The sequence below is a fragment of the Agelaius phoeniceus genome, chromosome 3 (genome assembly GCF_051311805.1).
Source record: "Agelaius phoeniceus isolate bAgePho1 chromosome 3, bAgePho1.hap1, whole genome shotgun sequence".
Lineage (NCBI taxonomy): Eukaryota > Metazoa > Chordata > Aves > Passeriformes > Icteridae > Agelaius > Agelaius phoeniceus.
This window is the reverse complement of record NC_135267.1, coordinates 89,092,042-89,109,775: the sequence shown is the minus strand read 5'-3', so window position 1 is coordinate 89,109,775 and position 17,734 is coordinate 89,092,042. Positions and strand designations below refer to the sequence as shown.

At 39.8% G+C, this 17,734-nt stretch overlaps 1 protein-coding gene across 1 annotated transcript in view; it reads left to right on the top strand.

Annotated features, from left to right (window-relative positions):
- Nucleotides 1-5,038: 5,038 nt before the first annotated feature.
- The window catches only part of SOCS5 (suppressor of cytokine signaling 5), a 45,240-nt gene continuing 32,544 nt past the window's right edge, over nucleotides 5,039-17,734 (top strand). The window contains exon 1 of the mRNA XM_054630375.2: nucleotides 5,039-5,211. The gene's annotated coding sequence lies outside the window, so the exon portion shown is untranslated. The remainder of the gene's footprint in view (nucleotides 5,212-17,734) is intronic.

Genomic DNA, 17,734 nt, shown 5'->3' with positions numbered 1-17,734 from the left:
AGACTTCCAAGTGGCAGGAGAGATAAGTAATGGAATAGCTAAAAGAACATCTGGTAGGATAGTTTCTTCCCTTTCTGTCATCTGTAAGGAATGTTCCCAAGACAATAAACTTAGGATTCAACTGGAAAAATGGTAATTGTTTTCCACTCCTGTCATCAGGAAACTGAAGACAGAGCAAAGCATTTAACTCCTTTTATCACAACCACAGATGTCTGTAGCATTCCCCATACCCCTCATATCCCCAGATTAGTGTTTGCATTCAGGGAATTTAACACTAGGATAGGTGTATGCACTGTACAGGCAACCTGAATGTTCATGAGTGTAAAATAAATTACAGAATTATTACTTAGGGTTGACTGTAACTGCATTTTACATTCCATACTCTTTATTTCAAGCTGACCACTCAACAAGATTACAGCTGGCAAAAAATTAGGACTGAGAGGGATGTATTCAAAGTTCAGGAAAAACTTTCCAGCTATAATAGTTCAGATTCTGGCAAATTCCATCAAATATTTCAAGGAAAGAGAAACTCCTTCCTGAAGCACATACTGTGGAAACACTGAGGTTCAGTTGCCTAATCAGAAGCATCTGTTGTCTTCTTACACACTAAGCAGACTCCAGCTGCTGCTGAAAAAGGGCTTAGAACACCTGTAAGTCATTCCAGAATTTTCTTTTTTTCACTTTCATTTTATTTCATTTCATTTCATTTCATTTCATTTCATTTCATTTCATTTCATTCCTTGATTTCTCATTTCATAAAGAATTTTCATTTCATGAAAGGAAATGAAATCTTGAGATTTCCATGAGTATACTTTTACTAACTTTAGATTCATTCCATTCCATTCCATTCCATTCCATTCCATTCCATTCCATTCCATTCCTATAATTTTTCCTAAGAATTTTCTTCTTTTTCAGTTTCATTTTTTTCATTCAATTTCCTTTCCTGCCTTTTCATTACGCTTCATTCCTTGATTTCTCCTTTTATTTCCTTACATGAAATTAAAATTCTTCATTTCATTGTCTTTCATGAAATGAAATCTCAATATTTTAATGAGTATCATTTCATTAAGGTTAGGGTCATTACACTGCACTTCATTCCATTCCATTAAAAAAAACTTCTAAGAATTTTCCTTTTTTCCCCATTTCCATTCCATTCCATTCCATTCCATTCCATTCCATTCCATTCCATTTCCTCTCCTGTCTTTTCATTTCAATTAATTCCTTCTTTTCTCATCTCATTTCCTTTCATGAAATGAAGAATTTTTATGAAAAAAAACATGAAATTTTGAGATTTTCATAATTATGATTTCATAAAGATTTGCGTCATTTCACTAAACTTCCATCCATTCCATTGCGTTTAATTGTTTTCATTTCAGAATTTTCATTTTTTTCATTTTCATTTAATTACATTCTATTTCCTCTCTTCTTATTTCATTTATTAATTTCTCATTTAATTTCCTTTTATGAAAATTCTTTATTTGTATGAAAGCAAATGATATCTCAAGATTTCCATGAGTACAGTTTCATTACATTTCTGTTCATTTCACTGCACTTCAGTTAATTCCTTCCATTTAATTGTTTTCACTTCATTCCATAACTTCCTTTTTTTCACACTAACCTTTAAACAAGTCTGGGGCTGCAGCTGAGATGCCCAGCCCCATGCATGGCCCTGAAAAGTGTGGAGGCAGCATTGTTATTAAAAAAAGGCAAATCTGTAAGGAGAGACAAGGTAAATAATCATCTTAACAATGAACTTTATTTTGAAAAAATACAGTGGTCTGAGAAACAATTTCATATGATGTCATTCTAAATCCTAAAACCACATTACAACACTGTAAAGCTGACTGGCATTTAACTGTAATGGATCTGTAACATTAAGATGAATTTATTTGAAGAAATATTAGAAATGCCAGGACAATGAATGTAGTTACAATGGTCTCTACTCTCTTGCTAAGCCCCATAGTCCTCCCTGCTGACTTTTTCTCCAAAATAAATGTTAGCAGTAATGGAGGCTAATATCACCTTACAAAGCTGTAAGATCATATATCATCAGAAAGGGGAACTCTTTTCCAATGAAAATAGAAAAAGATTTTCACATTCTCAAATGTCTTAGCTTTTGGCCTGTGGAGTAAAACCAACTCTTTTTGAAAAATAAAGCATTATTTTATGGAAAACTTATGCTTCTTCAGAGCCTAGGAGCTATAATAAGATACTTTCTTTAAATCATTGCAACTCTTGAAACAATAATGCAACTCATATGTTTTCCAAGCCAAATTTAATAAGTTTTCATAAATATCTCAACAAAAGCAATAAGTCTTTCTAGGAAGCAAACATAGGATAGGAGAACCCACAACTTTTTTCACTGTCTCTCCACTGTAGATGAGAGCAGTCAATAAGAATTGAAAAGCATTCCAGAGGTAGAAAAATGTGTTGTGACAGAGTGAGTGGCACATGGGAATCCTGCAGGCAGTGTCAGTGCTGTTACAGTGCTGTGCCAGTACTGCTCTGTCAGGAGCAGTAAAATAATAAAAGTTGTCACATGTGTTCAAATTATAGACTAATTCTATGAAAAACCTTTACCTAAAAAATAGAAAGCAAAGTTTCAAGATCTTGGGAAATAATTTGAAGATCCTTTAAGCCTCTCTAACTCTGCTTTTTGTGCACATGAACATATTGACTGTTCCTCCTGTGCAGGAGGACTCCTCAAAAACATGGGCTTTTTCTGTATGTCCCTTAATCACTTCATTTCTTCATAAGCCCTGCAGCCAGAAAGAGTCATTGCAGGTCATCTTGTCTTATTCTGCCATGGTAGGGGCAGCTGGATTTCACTAATCAAGCCCACCACTTCCAGTAGAAAGATACCCAGCCTGGCTTTTGAAATGGCAAATGCCAAGGGATCCACAGGCCAGCCTTCTCCAGTTTCCCTGAAACCCTCAAGGTAAAACCAAGGGCTCTGGCCCCAGAAGAGAAGGGAGTTTACCTGTATGGAGTGGGAAGTACTCTCTCAGTGTCCCTCTTAGTGAAGAGAAGCTCCATTTATTGGGACAGGACTTTTTAAACTTACATGCAGAAGCCTAGAATGAAATCTACAGTTGGATAAGAGTAGACTATTAAAAATTCAAAAAGACTGAAAGCTCTTTTTCAAACTGTTCAATTTTGACAATATTTACTTCAGATCATAGAAGTCACATCAGCAAACCAAGTATTTTTTTCTGTCAGAAAATCTCAAATCACACAGCAGTGCTAAATGAACAGAAAGTAAGAAGAATAATTTCTGTGCCCTTTTCTTGGCTCAGTTAATTGTAAAACACATTTCAGCCATGTTACAGAAAGGCCCTTGAACAGATTATGAATCTGCCAAATGTTAGGCCCAAGGAAGGGGAAAATGTTCAAGAGACATCTACAGCTAATCCCTCATATTAGAGAGAGTTTGATTGCTGCACCAGTAGGTATCAACTTGCTTCAATAGCGCCCTAAACGTGTACTGTGGAAAAGGATGGCCAAGGCAGTCAAAGAGATTTCAAATTCATTCAGATTTGAAGGGAAAATTTTAAAAAATCAATTGTCTTTATTTTATGGTGTAATGGATTTCTGCTGTAATTCTGTGAAACACCTAAATTTATCAATGTAAATTCAGACCACACTTTAAAAAGATCTGATAACTTTGTAACCATTCTGAAAGCAAAGTTTAAACACTACTAGGAATTAACACCCGCCTGACAATATGAGAACTGTGCTGCTGGCTACACATTAAAGGAAAAATTTTGTTCTTATGTTAACTAAGGCATTACAACTCCAGACCAGTCAGCAGGGATTTCTGGATCTACTGTGAAAAAGAGGACAGAGCCTTGTCCTGAATTAGTTCATTACTTTCTGCTCTGCAAGTGCAGAAATCATAAAGAGGAACCTTTAGATGATTTTAATTGAACACTTGGTAAAGAGGTAAGTCTGTTCTAAGATACTGCTTACATTTGTAAGGGAAAAGCATAATAGAAAGAAAATGATCTTATGGAAAGACAAGTGAAGTTGTATAGAAATCCACATTATCACTATTAAATAAAAATAAAATTTAAACTTATTGGGACATGAAGCTGTATAAATACTGGAGCAGGGTGACAGGCATTCCACTATCATGAAGGAGTTACAGAGACTTCAGAAAACAAATGCACAGTTGTGAAAGTTCATATATAAACTTGCTATCTTGATACTGTCCATCACAAATATACAGCAAGTATTGGGAGGACAAAAAAGGAATCCATTACAAGCATTATTCCTGTTTTTTGAAAAAAAAAAAATTATCTCTGCTGTGACATAATCTGTTAACTTTTAGTATTTGGTAGCTTTAAATCAGAATGAGAAGCTAATGCAATCCACCAAGAAACTCATCTAATAGCCTTCCAGCAACTCACTACCAAAATTGGAGGAAAAAAAAAAAAAGAAGGCAGAGTTAAACTGAAACACTGACAAAACTGAGTTCCCAGTAATATGAAAAAAGAGAGCCAAAGTGATATTCCAGATGGAGATTATTTGGATTTACAGCAGTGAACTGTGTAAAACTAAAGAAATGGCAATAAAGAATGAAAATCAATCTGACTGTTAAACAGAAGGGATAAGAAACAGTGCCACTGAGAGACGGGTGTGTTAGTCAGCAATGTGAAATGGGATATCTTTGTGAGAGATTGGCTCCAGAGCTGACAATCCTGCAACATGTCAGTTCTTTTGAAAGTAAAACCAGCAACTCCTATTAAATACCAGCTAATCTGTAGTGACTTATGAAAACGACTTGCCCATGCACTGTTACTTTACAACAGGGAACAGAGAAGGGGTGAAATAACTCTCTCCATCCCTCCTTTGCTCCAGAGGCTGGCTTTGCAGTGCTGGCTCTGGAAGTCTCCTGCTCTAGCAGTGGAGGCTGATGGAGGACCCCAAGCCTTAGGGAGATGGATGCTGCAGCACCTTCGCACCTGAGACCTGAAGCTCAGTGACAGGATCCAGTGTGCATTCACCAATTTCCTCTTCACTCTTAAAGGTGCTGAAATAAGGAATAAAGAAGATATCTGGGGTGAGACAGTTTGAAATGGACTCCCTGCTGCCTTCACAACTACAAGTCAGGGTCTCAGTGCCGTTCACACAGCCTCCTTCCCACTGGAAGAGCAGCACAGCTGGGAAGAGGATCCCAGGAACTGACCTGCCATACTCAAGGGCATCAAGGTATCTGAATCTTTCTTAATGCTGGAAGAGTAAATTGTAAATGTATTTTATTTCAGTGTGATGTTATGCTACAGATGACATTGACATTTACAGGCTTCTTCACAGCTCAGTTTCCAGTTTGCTCTCACGTTTATCTGGTATCTTTACCAGGGACCACCTCCAGCCCACACAGCTCCAGCTGAATTCTGCACTGCCCTCACAGACAGCCCTTGGCCCTATGAAATGTTTAATCTGGGGTGTGGCAGAACCTTTTCCCTGCTAAGGACTGAAAGCCTTCTGATCACCTTTGACAGGGCATAACTTGACACACATTTTTATATTATCCAATAGTAACCAGAAAAATAAATAAAACGTGTTGGCAAGCAGCCTGAAATAAAATCACAAGTCACATTGAGGCCTGACTCCTATCTCACCTTCCCTTCTTGTTTCTTTCTGTCTCACTCAGCATTTTAAAACCTAGTTCTTCCTCAAAGCATCCATCTAAGGCTGAGATCAGGGAGTAAAAACCATAGGGCTGAAATGCTTTCTTTTCTCCCATTGCCTAGAGATGCACAGAAACAGCTGGAAGAGGCCTTGTTCTTCTGGACACAACCCACAATCCTGAACTCCAAAATTTGGCTTCTGCTATTTCTGCATCAGCCTCCATTTGCCAGCCCATTGCTGTCTGCTGCTTCTCTTTTAGTTCATTCACCCACTTTTCACTCTTCCTGTGCATCCTGGTTTTTACTCACACCCTCCCCTCCCCAGCTCTCTTCCTACACTGTTGCTCCTTCCTTTCTTCACCTTTGTAAACTCCAAGTCTTGCTGCATCAACTTCTAACACCCAACAACAATATCTTCTAGAACAGGGTTCTGACCTCTCTCTTCATGCTCATGTGCACACACCCTTTATGTGACTCTTATTTATGAAATACATGCTTAATATAGCAGTAGATGGTTTGTTATCTTCCTGCATCAGGTTGAGTCGAGAGATCGTTTATTCACACAGGTCTCTGGAAAGGACTTGTATTGGAGCAGTGGTTGGTTCCCTACTCTGTTTTTGCTTGGTACCATGTTCAGGATCATCCATGAAAGAAAGGACAAATTAGACCAGTTCAGTCCCACAGGTAAAAGCAGCAAAGGGTAATAAAAAAACCCCAAACCCTAAAAACAAAATCAAAACCAAAGCCAAAACAAAACAAAAGAATCACCAACCAACCCACCAACAAAACAAACCATGCAAAAGAAAGCAGACAAGAAAAAGTCCTTCAGACAGAAATCAAGGTTAAAGGTTTAGCAGTCAGAACAGTATCAGAGAGGAGAACTTCATATGACAAACATCCCATGATATGCAGGAAAAAGGTGAAGCCAGATTTCACTGAATCTTCAGAAGTCACATGTGTTGGCTCCCCTGTACAACTCCTAGGGGAAGGAAGTACTTGTATTTAAAGCTTTCTGTTTCTATATTGTTTCCTAAGTTATACCTACTGCTTGTGGAGTAAATGGAAAAGTGATCTACACCTGTTATATCTAAATCTCTTACCCTGTTTGAAGTATACCAGAGCAGAACATCTATCTGACATTTTAAATTAATGAGACACTTGTGTACTGTCTCAAGCTGTGCCACTGTCAATCAGCTCAATTTTGTTTAATACACTGTGCTCACAAAATGTGTGAAATGTTTTCTAGATAGAATGGGAGTGTAATCCTGACCTTTACAAAAGAGTAAAATTTAGATAGCTCATTCTCACTCTTGGCATATTTTACTGCTAAGACATATTTAGCACAGTCTTAAAATTGAAACTCTTATCAGAGCTAACACAGAATGGAAAGTAAAAATCAGTAAGAATGTCCCTAAATTAAACTGTATCAGTCTTTCCCACAGTTCCTGTGATATGTTCCAAATGGATGGCAGTCAGATGGTAATTATAAATCACTGCTTTCAGTTTTCTAACTTGAGCATGGTCCAAGATAGACAGTGAGCACCTCTGAAATAGCTTATACTGTCACCTCAAAGACTTCAGGAAGATGTTAGGTTTGCTGTCATTATGTAGGACTTACAAGGCAAAATCTGAAAAGTGTCTTCTCACATAAGGTTTTTGTACCCCTTTGCAGTTCGAGAAGGTGTTGGGCAGCAGCAGAGACTCTGGAATAATCTTCTGTGAATTCAGGAAGATGGTACGATACCATGTCATTCTTAAGTCACATTTGAATTTTTTTTCAGGAACAGCACTAGAAACTTTTTTTTAAGATTAAAGTTATTGGCATTCATGGTGGGGAGCAGGGGGCATCCTGCTGAGTGGATTTTAAAAAATTCTTTGGATCAAATTCTATCTGTCACTAACTCACAAAAATATATTAATAGTGCTCAAAGGATCATGAATTGCACTCTTGATCTGTGAAAAATACAGACTGGATAAGTTTCCTACTTGCAGTTTCCTCTTCCACAGCTTGCAGGATCTTGTGAAATGTTCTAGCAAATTTGGGCTGGAGTAATACTAGAACAGCTATAGAAAGTGCTGGATACAGAAAAATGGAGCAATGGACAGTAGAGGCTCTTCCAAAAGCAAGCTTGAGAACACATAAATATATTTCAAACAAAAGTTCTGAACTTGGTGAAATTTGTACAGAGGCTTAACATTTTACTTAGTGACTAACTCTTTTTAAATCAATGAGGCTCTTCACAGCATGTAAAATTTGACACATACACAAGGCTTTACAGGATGAGGGCCAAATATTTTTTTTAAGAGTGTGACTTGCTTGGAGACATTCCAGAGGAAAAAGAACCATGTGGAGCTCTCTATAAAATTGTTGGCACCATTCTGCTTATTAAATAGACATGAATTCAGTCAAACAAAATAAGGTCTAGACATTTATATCAAGTATGTGGAAGTTTGTGCCTATTCCTAAGTTTAAAAAAAAGTGATAATGCTTCTAGATTTCTAGGTTGGGTTAAATTCTTGTAAATATTCATTTAAAGTTTTATAAGCTTCCCTCTCTTGCCTATTTTAGTATCTTACCTGTGGTTCCTCTCTCAGGCTAAGTTTGCTCTGTGAGCCAGTAAATTGCTGTAAGTTTCAAGCTGACATGGAAAATAATTTCTGTTATTTACTTTATTATCTTAGATGTGGCAAAACATAAAACTTTGTATCTTACCTCAAGTTAATTCCATGCTGAGACAAGAATTTGTTGTTCAATTTGCAGCTTGTATATTGAAGAGCAATATATTCATTTCAGGAACAGAGTCTAATTTTAGATCCATATTGAAGGTGTGATGAAAAGGCAAATGCTGGGAGTGTCGGTAGGACTTTTCAAGAGCAAGCCCAATATAGTTCTTGAACTTTATAATGATTGTGAGATGAAAGAAATCATAGAATAGAGTTTACTGATCTAAGTGGAACCTGTTACATACCTGAAATTATTTACCCCCCAACTGTTATCATGGGCATGGTCTCAAACTACTTCAGATAAATGTGTCAAGATTAGAGCTCTTCAAGAAAACAGAAATAGTCATTTGGCCCCCTGGGAGCTGGACTGCTGGTGGGTAGCTGCTGCCAGCACTTTAAATAAGAGGTCAGGGGAGACATGTGGAACATCTGGCAACAGCAGCTACTTTTTTTAATCACACAGGCCACAGGTCACACTGTACCACAGCTCATAAAATCAGTCACTTTTAGCAAAGCAGGTTTACTTGACCTCAAGGTGTCCTGAGGTCAGATTCAAAAACTTCTGCAGATGTCAACAGGAACCCAGCAGGATCTTCACAAGCCCCCAGGTGCTTGCTTCCAATTGGTTTCTCACTGGGGCTGTCTTTGTAGGAATACTTGAAAAACAGTTCAAAAATATGGCACTAGGTGTCTTAAGGCACACTGCTTCAGGCTGTGGACAGCCAGATGCTGCCTTTTGGGTAATTGGTTTTCAACTACAGCTAGGGCAACTGTCCCATATCCATACCAAAATCCTCTAGTCCTCCTAGTCTTGTAATGTAGGAGACCTGGATGGGTTAATAGGGAGAATTGCTTCATGAACCAAGTACATTTTAGTGAACAGAATTGCACAGAATGTCTTGGAAGTCTTCTTCTTCTGTGACAATCCCTGTGAGTTTTTCAACAGATATAGCACCCCACATATACAGGGAAAAGAATAGTTTCTTCACCAGCTGGGCTGGGCTTGATGCTTCAAATCATCCCTGAAACAAGGATTCCTTCCCTTCTATAGGCATACTTTCCAGAGCAATTTCTGCATTCCTATTTTTAAAAGTTGCACATTTTGAAGATATGGGAACACATGCTCTTTGCAAGATAATCTCCAGCTCCATACTGTCACACTGCTCAAAACCAATTTTAATGCATTGCTGCAAAGTCTGTTATAGAAATGTATATAATCTATATGATGACTTGCCTGAGAAAAAATGGCTAATATTGCCAAGAAAGGTAACTGCATTTTCAAGGTTTCAGAGTGTTTAGAGATAGAAGCATTGAATCCAGAGCAATGTCCTTGGAAACTATACAGCAAACACAAGGATCAGCAGAGTAGCACTAGATGGCACTACAGTAATTTTCTCTCAAAAAGCAGAGGCCAAGCCCAGGGAATGATGGACTCAGCTCCAGCTCTGAATGAGAAGCTCAGATGTACTGTCCAAATTTTACTTGAGTGGCCTAGGGAGATTCTAAGGAATATGAGGTGTAGCAGTCTTTCCAAGGATTAAAATATAGAGCCTTCAGTTGGTTGATAAGTGATATAATACAGATGATGAAGAGTGGAAAGCTATCTGAATGTTTTAATTTCACAAAGTGAGACCACAAGGTATCTGAAAATCCGTTATGTTCTACTGAATCCAAGGTAAGCGTATCTAGATTCAGCACACCAAAAAGCATCTCACTCGAAAGCACACCAGAAGTGTTAAGTGTTGTTTGGGCAATCAGACAGTTCATTGTCTGTCTGCAGGTACAAACTGCCTGTTTGTAATTACAGTGGTTTGTGCTTAAATTGAAAACTTGACTTCCTTGACCAAAATCACTTGGATTTTGGGACTAACCTCATAGCTTATATTTTCTGTCACCCAAAGTTAAATGCTGGTTGTTGCCAATTTCTAGTAATGTTTCCCACGGTAGCTAACATCAAAGCTCAATACATATCTTGCTCTTATAACAGTCAATATAGCTTGTTATCTCTAGCACACTGATTTGAGAGCTTTTGGAATTTTGCAGAGGTACAGTCTTTACACAGGCAGAACAGAGTGACTCTGTAGCTTACATTATCAAATACATATAGGAGAAAATAGAGCCTGTCAAGAAAGTCATACTCATTCTTGTAGGCTGAACCACTTTAAACTAAATTCATACATTTGTGGCATTGAAAATAAACATGGTCTATCTCAGATTTGAATTCTAAAACACTGTAGAACCAGATTTATAAATCTTGAAATTCCTTTAAAATAAATATCCAAGTGGAGATTATTCACTGCAACAGCACTACAAGTTATTTTTACGATATAATTATTTTTCTATTATTTCTGTGTGTTATATTTTGCCTTCTGTTATGCTCCAAGTTCAAATCCTCAAGGGTAATTATTATCTATTTCACTGGAATCAGTGGGAGTTAGATATTTCAAAGAGAGGAAACTCTGACATTTAAATTTTAAGGCAAGTTCAATATGAATGTTTGAGTTTCTTCAGGTAAATCTTGTTCTAGTCATACAGCTACCTGTACTTTAGGGATATTGCCAGCTAAAAGTCCATTTACTTGTCAGTCAAAAACAACCAAAAAAACCCTACTAGTACATTCCTTTACCATAAGAATGGTCTTTATCAATGGAAATAGCCTGACTGGAGACACTACAATCACTTAGGTAAATAAGCACTGGAACCAGTAGTATTTGACCATAAGCTCTGCTCTCACCCAGCCACTGTGTGGAGGTTAACTCAATGGGCTTTCATCCCAAAAATGCTGAAGAGGCTTAACAGCATAGAAATCTAGCATTGCACCCTTGCTTCAAACTGCCAACACTTAAATAGCATCATTTAGTAATAAATGAGACGCCCCTTGTGCTGGAATTGGACTGTTTGCCCATGCAAGGCTAAATCTGTGGTAAAGATGAGAGACATATGATCTCCAAAAACACTTTAAACTGTCTCTTTCAGTCATGAGCCACTGCTCTTTGAAACGATTCCTGTGTGGTTCTGAGCACATCCTGAGAAAATGTTCTGGTTGTCCTACTTCTTCTAATGTGTTCTCTAATAAGGGCTCCTTTTAATCTGTGCTTTAAATCTCCTTTAATCTGGTCATGGTTTCACACTTTGAGATGTTTCCCTGAGGCCTCCTCTCACCTCAGAAGAGGCTTGAAAACAACCATAACTTGCTGCTTGCTTTCTCAGACATGTCTGTGACTCTGTTTCTGGAGTCCATGTTGGTTCTGATAGACACTGCAGGCTCCATCCTAGATGCAGGAATGGTCTGTGTAGCTGGCAATGAACTGTGGCACTCTCAGAATTACTTGGTGAAAGTCTGATGGGAAATGCAGTTTATTGTTCCCATCTTGCAACCTGGGTGACTTAACAAAAGTCAATCCCAAGAACCCATTTGAAGTCCAAAATGGCATCTGGAAAAGATCCCCAACAATGTAGTATGCCTGTGGGAAACAACAGCAGTGCCCCAAAGCTCACTGTTTTCTTTGTCACCGCACCAGAACAGGGTGACACGGAGGTGGAAGAGCAAGGCCAGCTCCAGTGGAGGTGTATCAGTGCCCAGCTGTTCAGGCTTGGGAAGAGCACTGTGCTTGACAGATGTGCTCAGTGCATTGCTAGTGACATTGGCACACCGCTCTGGGTCTGTGTGTGTGTGGGTGTGTGAGGCAGGAGAGCCAGGAGCTGTCTTACCTGGCTCTATCACCAGGTAACTCACCTAAACTAAACCTATGCTCTCTTAGTGCCAATGGCGAGGTAGGTAGGCTAATAAATATATTCTGTTCTAACCTAGGAGACAAAGATTAAAAAACTACTTTAGAAGGTTATTAGCTACTATTTAGTTAGCTGAACATGTAATAAAAGTTTTTCCTCGTTTAAAAAATAAGGCAAACAATCATGAAATATTTTCAAAATATAGCACATTTATGACAATCTAATTCCCTTCTAGGTTTAATATTCACATTTGAAATTTTCCCAACTTCTTCAATTTATCTATTGTCTTGAATTTTGTCCCTCTTCATTTCCAACCTAGCCCGTTTCACTCCTCCTCAGACAGCCTGGGCTACCTGGGGATCACCATAGTGCTGCTGGCCTTATTGAGGTGCTTGGGAGTGTTTAGCTGCCTTCAGAAATCACATTAGTAGCTGCTAACACCAACCATTACTGATTATCATCAGATTTTTATGAAAGTAAAATAGCTAAATCCTAAATCCTATATTGCTGATGTTCAGTGCTTTGAAAACACAGAAGTTGTTCAAAACTTCTTTGCTGAAAGTGCGGAAATCTCCAAGTGGAATGAAGCCACCAACCAGAATGTCTCCCAAACTACCCTGTGGTAGACACTGCCTCAGAAGAATACAGCCTGCACAGATATTCTTGGGGACTGTGCAGCTGCTTTGATTTATACTCAAATTATGCTGACAATCAAGTGACCTGGAGAACAAAGAGATTTTTTAGAGCTATTTTGTAGGTTGTTCGGTAAAAAACCTTGGTTGGTGTAACGCAGCCCTGTTGATGCTGGTGTCAGGTGTCACACACAATTTTGCTTCACCTCTCTCCAACTAATGGCGATTTCTGCAGATTAAAATTGCTCTTACAAGTGCTGAAAACCAGTCTTCCATGTTGAATCACGGAAGGCATGGCCTGCCAATCCTGCAGTACAGTGGACAGTCAGAGGGACAAAGCACTGAAAATACAAGCCTGGCATGCATCTGGGTAGTGTTAATTAGGCTTCAACCCAACCTCCTCCTACTGTTGCTGTAGCCTGAAAAATTGTGCAAATGCATTGCTGCTGAAGAAAGGAAGGAAAACGAAACAAGTGCAGAGAACAGAACCACCAGCTCACATTAGTATTCTGCCCTGGTGAAATAAACCAGATCCTTCAGACTAAACAGGCACAAACCAAGGTCTCCTCGGGAATGCAGCTGCTTGAATAGGAATGGCTGTAATCTCAGCTGTACCACAAATCCCCTTTGAGAAAAGGAACTTTGGGACTCTCTAAATTTTTAATTGTTCCTCATTTTCTGTGAAATAGCACTGTGCCTCAAGCACTCTAATAACATTCCTGGCTTGCTCTGCTGTAACAATCTGTAAAAACTCATCCAGTCAGATGATTTGGAGTTTAATATCAAATTGCTTTGGAGAACATTCATGGTTGGAAGTGCATAATAATATGTTTTATTATTGCTGTAAAAAAAAAAAAAAAAGAAAAGCTAGAAGAGAAGTGGTTTGCTTTCATCCACTGGGGAGCTCTGCTTTGTTATTACATTCTGTGCAATGATAATTAATGATTCCACAACCAGCACTAAAAAAAAAAATGTTCCCTGGCTAAAATTTTCAAAAGTAACTAATGGTTTGAGGTTTCTTTGCTTTTATGTATTCAGTTTGAAATACCTTGAAGATGGACCTGGTTTTCAGAAAATGCTAAGCACTGATTTTCTGCAAATGGTCGAGCTCCCTCTCAAAACCTTCAGACCCTGTCATTTTAAGACCATGGTAGATACTCTTTACTGGTGACAAAAGTATGCCAATTCATGAATTAGTAACAAAGCACCAGATTAGATCACAAATAAATCCATTTCAAAGGAAAATATTTTAAAATTATACCTTTCTTGCACCTGCAAGAACAGACTTCTAAACTCTTGGGATGATTGGAAGTTACTTAATGAACAAACAAACAAGCAAAAGAGGGTAGGCTAGGGACCGGTTCTAGCAGTTGCTTTGTATTACTCAGTAAAAGAAAGATGAAGAATGCATACTACAGTCTTGGGTGGTGCTTGGACATGTCAGAGAACTTTTGAGTGTCACTGCATGTGTTGTGCCTGCCTGAAGCTGTCCTGGAGCCTGGCTGTCCTTTTTCTGGCAGGAGGAGTCACTATTAACACCTATGCAAAGTGGGGAACCTGCAACCAAATCAGAAAGTTGATGTTTCAGCTTTGATGTCGATGCTCATTCAAAGTACAGAACAATGGAGAAAGGAGCATCATAAATGTTCTTATTTCATCCACCCAAATGACTCAGCTTCCAAAAAAATCAGAAAGGCTTCTAGGTCTTTTCCCCAGCTCAGCTGCAGTGGAGGAGGCAGAGGAAAGCAAAGGACTGGAGAGCAAGTAACCAGCCCCTTCTGAGCTCTTCCTCCACCACAGTGATTACACTGGGGTATCCATATTTCATGCCCCTCTATTTCTAGTCATGTTCAGTTAGCCCAGATTAAAAAAAACTTGGATTTATATTGTCCAGCTTAGTCCAGTCACTTTGCTGGCCTTGCCTTTTCTTTGAAGGGCAGTCCCGGGCAAGGGCAGGTGTGCTGGATGTTCAAATCAACATTTCAAAAATCTATTTTTCTTCTGATACCTGAGGTTCTTGCATTCTTAAGTGCAACCTTGCCTTCTATTTATTTAGGCAAGATAGAACTTCTGGTCCTGTAAAATTAACATGAGTCTGCTTGTGAACAAACAGATCACCAAGCTGTGACTGATTTTACATGTAAGCAAAGCTGCCAGAGGCCAGTGAGGGCAAAGCAGGGCAGCACTTGGTAGGTGAAGGTGCCCAGCAGGCTGGCCTGCTGATGAGGGTTCCTCCATTCTTAATCCTGAAGCTGTGCCATATTGGGATTATTTTAGATTTGACACCAGACAAGACCCTGCATTTGCTCTACCTTTCCCAGGATTGTCCACTTTTGCTTTGCAGAAATCTCTGTCTCTATTGCAAGTCCCTCTTGCCAAATCTTGTGGTTTGTCTAGTACATGCTCATCAGCCTTTTGCTTCAAGGTATCCTTTGCTGACAGGATTTATCCACAGACACCAAGATTTCCTCAGCAGGATAATGAAAGTGCTTATTGTTTTACTCCTCCTCTCTTTCCTTGCTATTATATTAGGTTTTCCATCACTAATTAGTCTTCTCTGCCTGGCTGAAGGAGAGAGTAATATTCATCTCACTCTGAATGGAAAAAGACTGGAAGTAAGGAGGCAGCATCAAGTATTCACACTGATGATGACTGCCCTGATTCCCATGGGCAATCCTCTGGCTTGGTGTGTCACCATGGCCTAGAAAAAGTACACTAGCACAGGAAATTCCTACCACTGTAGCTGCACCTCAGTTCCACAGACACACACAGATTTCTGGGCACAGATGGTGGGTCTGCAGAGAAGGCTGCTTGCCACATCAGCCAGAATTGAAAAGTGCTCTTTTGCCTTGCTGAACTCCAATTCAGTTTTACAACCCCTGACACTGAGGTTTGGTATGTGGCTGTTAGGAGTGAGGGGAGAACATGTATGTTGACTACTTCATCAAATTTATTACATTCCATCTGGAATGAAAAAGTTTTATTTAAGATCATCATAAGATCTATGCGTGCATTTGCTTTCTCAGAATTGCTCTAGGCTGAAGAGATGATAAACTCTGGACAAGGAAGTGGGAGAGAGTGCTTGGGGCCAGAGCTGCAGAGGTTGCCAGGGTCAGACAATTTGCAACACAGAAGCCAGAATCAGCCAGGGACACACGGAGCAGCAACAATCCAGCAGATTTGGGCTAAGGAAACATGGTTAATGTGGCAGCTCGGGGCTGGTGGAGCAAGCACGGTGGCCCATAGCACAGCAAGTGGGCAGTGTCACCCAGGAGTGGCAGACTGAGGGCACTGTGCACAGCATGCCCCGCAGCGCTGCATTGTTGGCAGCACACACCCCGGGCTGGCGGAGTGCCTGGGAAATAAACACTGAAAGATGAAAGCAAGCCAATGTGGGAGGTAGCAGCCAGCTCAGTTTCCAGCCTCTGATCACCTTCTTCCAAGTGGTGTTTCCTCACAGCATCCCCTTGTCCTCCTACAATGCACAGATCATTGCCCTCCATCAGGAAAATTAATTGCCTCACGAAAGAGGGGGTTCCCCAGAAATTTCCCCAGGGAATTGCTTTTCATTCAAGCGTGTGTGCACACCCTGAGAAAGGAGGTGATCTGATTTCTTCCAATAGGCTCATTGCAGCCTCATAGTTTGGAGAGCAGAGTCCATGGCTTTCTCATATCCTTCCTAGTCTTACTGACAGATCTCTTCAGATGCCCCACACAGTAGTACAGAACAGCCACAGCAAGTTCCATCATGTTTTGAGGGCTCAGAGCTGGTGTCTTGCATCAATGATCCCTCACAAAATCAAAGTATGTCCTACAGCTGTGTGGGTCAGGGCATGATAACCACCAGCTGCACAGTCTCCATCCTGCTGAGCTCTGCCCACAGCCTAGCTCTGCTAGGCTGTATTAGGAATGGTATTAGGAATTTTTCTTCTTGTTTATAGCATGTAGTAGCCTATTTCCTTTCTTTTCCTCCATCCTATCATCAGATCTTTAAAATGAAACAAAGCAGTTGATTATTTCTCTCTAGCCAGTTGTAAGTTCTTTGCCCTAGTAGCAGGCCAGAATGGCAGGTGTTTTCATTAGATGAAAACTGTTGGCTGACCCTTAATCCTGACAAAAATGGTAACATCAAGAGGACACGCTCTAGAAATATAAAGAGATGTAGCAAATCTGAGGGTTTATGTTAGTAAAACTTTATACTTCTGATAAATTTTAAGTATCTACCATAAAAATTTTTACTGCATACTGGTAATGAAAATGCTACCATTTGCTACAGAATTAATTAAAAAGTGAAACAGCCTATAAGTAGAGGTTAAAACTGACTTATAGAACTTTTACACAAGTGGAGTCAGTGTTGGATAACTGCAGAAAAGACTGTTGTGGTTTATAAGACTGTCTGGCTTCATCCTCTTTATATCTTCCCTTCAGGTATTTATACACCTGAGTAAGATCCTCTTCTAAGCCTTCTCTTCTCCAGCTGGAATAGCCCCATCTCCTCCAGCCCCTGTTCACAGGAGAGATGCTCCAATCCCCTAATACCTTAGCAACCCTCTGTTGAACTCTCTCCAGCAGCTTTGTATCTCCCTTGTACTGGGGAGCTTTGCAGGTTCAGCCTCACCAGTGCTGAGGGGAGGAGCAGAATCAACTCCCTCAACCTGCTGGCAACATGCAGCCCTGGATACTGTTATCCTTCTCTGCATCAAGGGCGTGTTGCTGGCTCGTGTTCACCTTGGTGCCCGCCAGGACCTTCCCACAAAGCTGCTGGGACAGCCCCCTGTCCCTGCTCCCCAGGGGCAGGACTTGCACATTTCCCCATGTTGAACTGTTAACCAGATCCTGGCTATGCTGGCTCTATATTTATTTTGCCTGTAGTTGCTATGTGTTAGCACATTCTTTCTTGCACTGTTTATGTAGGGCTGCCAAGTGGCAATTTAGCTGCATTTGTGCAGGGTGCACATGAATCCTTCATGACTGCTACCCTGCTCTAGAAATGTAAATGCACACACTGGCCTC